We start from the raw sequence: 7,893 nt of genomic DNA, 5'->3' as shown, positions 1-7,893 counted from the left end.
GTTACTGAGAGCTAGGACATGTTACTGAGAACTAGGACATGTTACTGAGAACTAGGACATGTTACTGAGAGCTAGGACATGTTACTGAGAACTAGGACATGTTACTGAGAGCTAGGACATGTTACTGAGAACTAGGACATGTTACTGAGAACTAGGATATGTTACTGAGAACTAGGAGAACTAGGAGAAGTAGGATATGTTACTTACAGGAAACCAGGACATGTTACTGAGAACTAGGAGAAGTAGGATATGTTACTTACAGAAAACCAGGACATGTTACTGAGAACTAGGACATGTTACTGAGAACTAGGACATGTTACTGAGAACTAGGACATGTTACTGAGAGCTAGGACATGTTACTGAGAACTAGGACATGTTACTGAAAACTAGGACATGTTACTGAGAACTAGGACATGTTACTGAAAACTAGGACATGTTACTGCGAGCTAGGATATGTTACTGAGAACAAGGAGAACTAGGAGAAGTAGGATATGTTACTTACAGAAAACCAGGACATGTTACTGAGAACTAGGACATGTTACTGAGAACTAGGACATGTTACTGAGAGCTAGGACATGTTACTGAGAACTAGGACATGTTACTGAGAGCTAGGACATGTTACTGAGAACTAGGACATGTTACTGAGAACTAGGACATGTTACTGAGAACTAGGATATGTTACTGAGAACTAGGAGAACTAGGAGAAGTAGGATATGTTACTTACAGGAAACCAGGACATGTTACTGAGAACTAGGACATGTTACTGAGAACTAGGACATGTTACTGAGAGCTAGGACATGTTACTGAGAACTAGGACATGTTACTGAAAACTAGGACATGTTACTGAGAACTAGGACATGTTACTGAAAACTAGGACATGTTACTGAGAACTAGGACATGTTACTGAGAACTAGGACATGTTACTGAAAACTAGGACATGCTACCGCGAGCTAGGACATGTTACTGAGAACTAGGACATGTTACTGAGAACTAGGACATGTTACTGCGAGCTAGGACATGTTACTGAGAGCTAGGACATGTTACTGAGAGCTAGGACATGTTACTGAGAACTAGGACATGTTACTGAGAACTAGGACATGCTACTGCGAGCTAGGACATGTTACTGAGAACTAGGACATGTTACTGAGAACCAGGACATGTTACTGAGAACTAGGACATGTTACTGAGAACTAGGACATGTTACTGCGAGCTAGGACATGTTACTGAGAGCTAGGACATGTTACTGAGAGCTAGGACATGTTACTGAGAACTAGGACATGTTACTGAGAACTAGGACATGCTACTGCGAGCTAGGACATGTTACTGAGAACTAGGACATGTTACTGAGAGCTAGGATATGTTACTGAGAACTAAGACATGTTACTGAGAACTAGGGCATGTTACTTACAGGATACCCAGACATGCTACTGAGAACTAGGACATGCTACTGAGAACTAGGACATGTTACTGAGACCTAGGGCATGTTACTGAGAGCTAGGACATGTTACTTACAGGATACCCGGACATGTTACTGAGAACTAGGACATGTTACTGAGAGCTAGGACATGTTATTGAGAGCTAGAGCATATAATTTACAAGAAACCAGGACATGTTACTAAGAACTAGGATGAGTTACTGAGAACTAGGATGAGTTACTGAGAACTAGAACGAATTACTGAGAACTAGAACATGTTACTGAGAACTAGAACGAGTTACTGAGAACTAGGATGAGTTACTGAGAACTAGAGCGAGTTACTGAGCACTAGAACGAGTTACTGAGAACTATGATGAGTTACTGAGAACTAGGATGAGTTACTGAGAACTAGAAAGAGTTACTGAGAACTATGATGAGTTACTGAGAACTAGGATATGTTACTGAGAACTAGGATGAGTTACTGAGAACTAGAACATGTTACTGAGAACTAGGACGAGTTACTGAGAACTAGGATATGTTACTGAGAACTAGGATGAGTTACTGAGAACTAGAACATGTTACTGAGAACTAGGACGAGTTACTGAGAACTAGAACGAGTTACTGAGAACTAGGATGAGTTACTGAGAACTAGAACGAGTTACTGAGAACTAGAACGAGTTACTGAGAACTAGGATATGTTACTTACAGGAAACCAGGACATGCTTCTTCCAGCCAGAAAGTATCCTCCAACAGTTCCCCGATTAGCTCGACGCATGGACTGAAAGAAAACAATATAGTGCAGTCACATTTCAATTATAATCAGCAGTCATAGCCAATAGTCATGACAATGAATTATGAGGCAAGAGATATTCCATATAATAGCATACTATAATCTGCTATACAACCCATATATTGTTTGTAGCCCCACCCCTGAATACTGTGTATATGTGGCCCCACCCCTGAATACTGTGTGTATGCAGCGCCCACCCTGAATAACATGTGTACGTGGCCCCACCCCTGAATATTGTGTAGGTAGCCCCAACCCTGAATACTGTGTTTACATGACCCCAACCCGGAATACTGTGTGTACATGACCCCAACCTGGAATACTGTGTGTAAGTGATCCCACCCCTGAATACTGTGTGTATGCAGCGCCCACCCTGAATACTGTGAGTATGTGACCCGACCCCTGAATACTGTGTGTATGTGACCCGACCCCTGAATACTGTGTGTATGTGACCCCAACCCGGAATACTGTGTGTACATGACCCCAACCTGGAATACTGTGTGTATGTGGCCCCACCCCTGAATACTGTGTGTATGTGGCCCCACCCCTGAATACTGTGTGTATGCAGCGCCCACCCTGAATACTGTGAGTATGTGACCCGACCCCTGAATACTGTGTGTATGTGACCCGACCCCTGAATACTGTGTGTATGTGACCCCAACCCGGAATACTGTGTGTACATGACCCCAACCTGGAATACTGTGTGTATGTGGCCCCACCCCTGAATACTGTGTGTATGCAGCGCCCACCCTGAATACTGTGTGTATGTGACCCGACCCCTGAATACTGTGTGTATGTGACCCGACCCCTGAATACTGTGTGTATGTGACCCGACCCCTGAATACTGTGTGTATGTGACCCCACCCCTGAATACTGTGTGTATGTGACCCGACCCCTGAATACTGTGTGTATGTGACCCCACCCCTGAATACTGTGTGTATGTGACCCGACCCCTGAATACTGTGTGTATGTGACCCCAACCCGGAATACTGTGTGTACATGACCCCAACCCGGAATACTGTGTGTATGCAGCGCCCACCCTGAATACTGTGTGTATGTGGCCCCACCCCTGAATACTGTGTGTATGTGACCCCACCCCTGAATACTGTGTGTATGTGACCCCACCCCTGAATACTGTGTGTATGTGACCCGACCCCTGAATACTGTGTGTATGCAGCACCCACCCTGAATAACATGTGTACGTGGCCCCACCCCTGAATATTGTGTGTATGTGACCCGACCCCTGAATACTGTGTGTATGTAGCGCCCACCCTGAATAACATGTGTACGTGGCCCCACCCCTGAATATTGTGTAGGTAGCCCCAACCCTGAATACTGTGTGTATGTGACCCCACCCCTGAATACTGTGTGTATGTGACCCCACCCCTGAATTTGTGTGTATGCGGCACAACCACTGAATACTGTGTGTATGTGGTCTCATCCCTGAATATTTAGTGTACATGGACCCACCCCTGAACACTGTGTGTATGTGACCCCACCCCTAAATACTATGTGTATGTGACCCCACCCCTGAATGCTGTTGGTATGTGACCCCACCCCTGAATACTGTGTTTATGTAGCGTCCACTCCTGAATACTGTGTGTATGTAGCGCCCACCCTGAATAACATGTGTACATGGCCCCACCCCTGAATATTGTGCAGGTAGCCCCAACCCTGAATACTGTGTGCACATGACCCCACCCCTGAATTTGTGTGTATACGGCACAACCATTGAATACTGTGACTATGTGGTCTCATCCCTGAATATTTACTGTACATGGACCCACCCCTGAATACTGTGTGTACCCTGAATAATTAGGGTACATGACCCCACCCCTGAATAATATGTGTACACTGCACATCCTGTGGCTTAAACATGTCAGGCCTGAATCATTACGTAATGTAACTCCATTACATGGCGCATTTTGTGTTTTTTCAGTGAGAATGTGCAAAACTGAAAAATATGTCAAAAAACGCAATTCTTGTTCACACGTAAATTCCAACTGCCTGTGATTGAAGCGCGGAATGGGGAGGGGAAGGGAAGGAGTAACACAGTCGGTGTACGGTAAGGGGGCGCCAAGCTGGAGCGCACGCAGAACCTATCAATCCAAGCTCTGGGCATCACTAAGGTACGTGTTTTCTAGCTGCGCCATTTGCACTAGCGACAGGTCAGGTGTTAGTGCTGATTACTAGTGATGACGGCTGTGTGTGTCTGAGAGAACGTGTGTCTACAATCAGGAGCAGCTGTAAATATGCATCTTATGTACAGTAGACATTAATAACATCAAGATAAATGTATTTTATTGGGGAAAAATGATGTTATATGGTGCCATATATGAGAGAATACCTAGATCTTCAGATCCGCTTGTAGTTGAATACAGATATGGAGGTACGTATGCCCGAATTATGTGTGTTTTTAAAAAATGCACTTTTACGTTGTTAATGAATCAAGCCCATTATGTCTCAAAATTGCAGAATACTGTAATAACGGTTCTGATATCGCCATCTCAGGCATTGGCCGACCTACCACCATGTACTAATAGTGGGCTAACGCCACCTAATTTTTGATAGCCCCACCTACAGTTGGTTTGGTTCCAGGGTCAATTTCTAACACACCACGCCATATAATAACATAGGAGTAAATCTGTGTGCGTGATAAACAGACTCCATATAATAACATATTATTAAATCTGTGTGATAAACAGACCCCATAGAATAACATACAGTCATGGCCAAAAGTTTTGAGAATGACACAAATATTATTTCTCACACAGTCTGCTGTCTCAGTTTTTACGATGGCAATTTGCATATACTCCAGAATGACATGAAGAGTGGTCAGATGAATTGCAATTAATTTCAAAGTCCCTCTTTGCCATGACAATGAACTTTATCCAAAAAACAACATTTCCACTGTATTTCAACCCTGCCACAAAACGACCAGCTGACATCAGGTCAGTGATTCTCTCATTAACACAGATGAGAGTGTTGACGAGGACAAGGCTGGAGATCACTCTGTCATGCTGATTGAGTAAGAATAACAGACTTGAAGCGTTAAAAGGCGGGTGGTGGTAGAAATCATTGTTCTTCCTCTGTGAACCATGGTTAGCTGCAAGGAAACACGTGCAGTCATCATTGCTTTGCACAAAAAGGGCTTCACAGGCAAGAATATTGCTGCTAATAAGATTGCACCTAAATCAACCATTTATCGGATCATTAAGAACTTCAAGGAGAGAGGTTCAATAGTTGTGAAGAAGGCTTCAGGGTGCCCAAGAATGTCCAGCAAGCGCCAGGATGTCTCTTAAAGTTGACTCAGCTGCGGGATCGGGGCACCACCAGTGCAGAGCTTGCTCAGGAATGGCAGGAGGCAGGGGTGAGTGCATCTGCACGCACAGTGAGGCGAAGACTTTTGGAGGATGGTCTGGTGTCAAGAAGGCTAGGAAAGAAGCCACTTCTCTCCAGGAAAAACATCAGGGACAGCAGGCCCGGCGCTCCCATTAGGCAACCTTAGGCAGTTACAATAGATATACATATGCGCTCAATATCAGACTAGGTGACACACTTGCAGCAGCGGGGGAACCAAGGAATCCCTCCTTGTAGATACAGTACAAATAAATATGTTCCAACTGCGCTCGCGAAGTGTTAGTGGAGAAAAAGGGTGAATATTGTAGCAGAATAAATAAAACACATCATATACAATGGCTGGATATAACAAAAATAAAGGTGGTGTATCAATGCATACCATAGAATGAACTGCAAAATGATCTGAATAGAGAAAAAAAACCAAAAAGAGCATAAAATCCTTGGCTCTATGAGTCCACAAAAAAACACACAATGTCTCTGAAGAACACTAGTAGGATATGGAAGTTGCTGTCAATGGAGTGTAAACCAAATAGGGATCAATCCGGAAATCCACACATGTCCACGTTTGTTAGGATATACCTCAAAAAGAAGAAGGAAAAGAAAGGGAAGGAGGGAGGGGGGGGGGAAGAAAAATGGAGAGTGAAAGGGAGAAAAGAAGAAAAAAAGAAAGAAAAAAAGAAAAAAAGAAAAAAGAGGGTAATATCAGCTGGTGATATGTGTTATGATTGATACACAGTGATATTGTAGTAAGGAATACAACTTGCTGACTGAACAATCTTATGTGACCAGGAGGGGTTAACTAAAAGCAGTTTAATAAGACCCAATATTGGCCATAACGATCAACTACAGTGAATCATGCACAGCATGAAACGCTAACTGAAATATAAACAGAAAAACATGTGAGCAATTAAAAATTGGAAGATGAAGTGATGACCGGAGTGTGCACCACCAAACTCACGCTAGTGTTGGTAAAACGGCGTGGAAGCGTTGCTGGATGAAGGAGAATCAAGGTCCAATGATCTCCTTCAGGATGGAACTCCAGAACAGGCAGGCTGGTTGCAAACGTCGGATCGTGTACGCCGGAATCCGCGGGTGAGATGCGTTCCACAGTGGAGCGCAGAGTCACTTCCTATCTACGGATGCCGGAATGAGTCAAAAAGGTGTCCCAACGCGTTTCATCTCGAACGGAGACTTCTTCAAGGGTAATTGAGCAGAGAGTAATGCGCTGTTATATAGAGGAGTTCCTGGGAGCCGTTAATTGATGCATAAAATGCTGATTGGATGATAAAGTAAATAAATGCACTGATACACCACCAGTACATAATCATGTGTTGCAGAAAAAGACCACAACACACAGAGAGGGATAAATGGTAAGAAAAAATAAACATAAAGCAAAAAAACAACAACAGCAGCAGTGGATAAAATTATGAAACAAACGGCAAAGATGGATAACGTTAATAAACAGGAAGGGAGTTAAATTGGTTCAATAGTATAGATTATCGAGAGAAGGTAATGTGTGTGTTTAAACCATAAGATTGCATATTGAGGTATAACAGACTCACTAGAACTAGAGTGCTGTGTACACCATACTCAAATACAAACAGATCTCATGAATGACCAAAGACAGAACATTAAAATAACATATATATGACTCATAAAAGAACATGCTTTGATTACATTGGTTAAGATAAACTCAAAAATTGTTTAAAAAATTGTGTTGACCAGAGAGGGAGGGACTGAATCTAAAATTTCCTTGTAGTGAGAACATTAGTTATAATAATTGGAAATAACATGAAATTGTGTGGTTATAACGATTGAAAGTAACACAGGATGGTGCATGCTAGAGAAGGAGAAGTCAAAGCTAAATCTCCTTATAGGATGAAGGTGAGTAATAACACATACAGACTATATAGATCATAATCATTATATATATATACAGATGATAGTGAGTCTTAAGTCGTATTTACTAATTGATATGAATTAGTCAACAGATGCGGAGTGAACAATAATACCTGGCATAACAGAGGTACCTCATTACATAATAACAAGGATCTTGAAACACATCTGTCGTACAGTAGAATATGTAGAGATAAGATATACGGGATATATGGGAGTATACTTACCCGGTGGGTGCCTGAAAAAGGGGGAAAAGAAGAGGGGGAGGGGGGGAGCGGGGAGGAGAGAAGGAAAAGGGAGAAAACAAAGGCCAAAAATAAAAAACAAAATGATGGTAATAAATAACACCATATACAATATGGCATATATTGTATAATTAAGTGTAGGGGGTCTTCGCTATCGAGGGTAAAACCAGGGAACACTCAAAAAGGAAGAA

This window comes from Mixophyes fleayi, chromosome 7 (genome assembly GCF_038048845.1).
Source record: "Mixophyes fleayi isolate aMixFle1 chromosome 7, aMixFle1.hap1, whole genome shotgun sequence".
Classification (NCBI taxonomy): Eukaryota; Metazoa; Chordata; class Amphibia; order Anura; family Limnodynastidae; genus Mixophyes; species Mixophyes fleayi.
Note: the sequence above shows the minus strand (reverse complement) of the source record.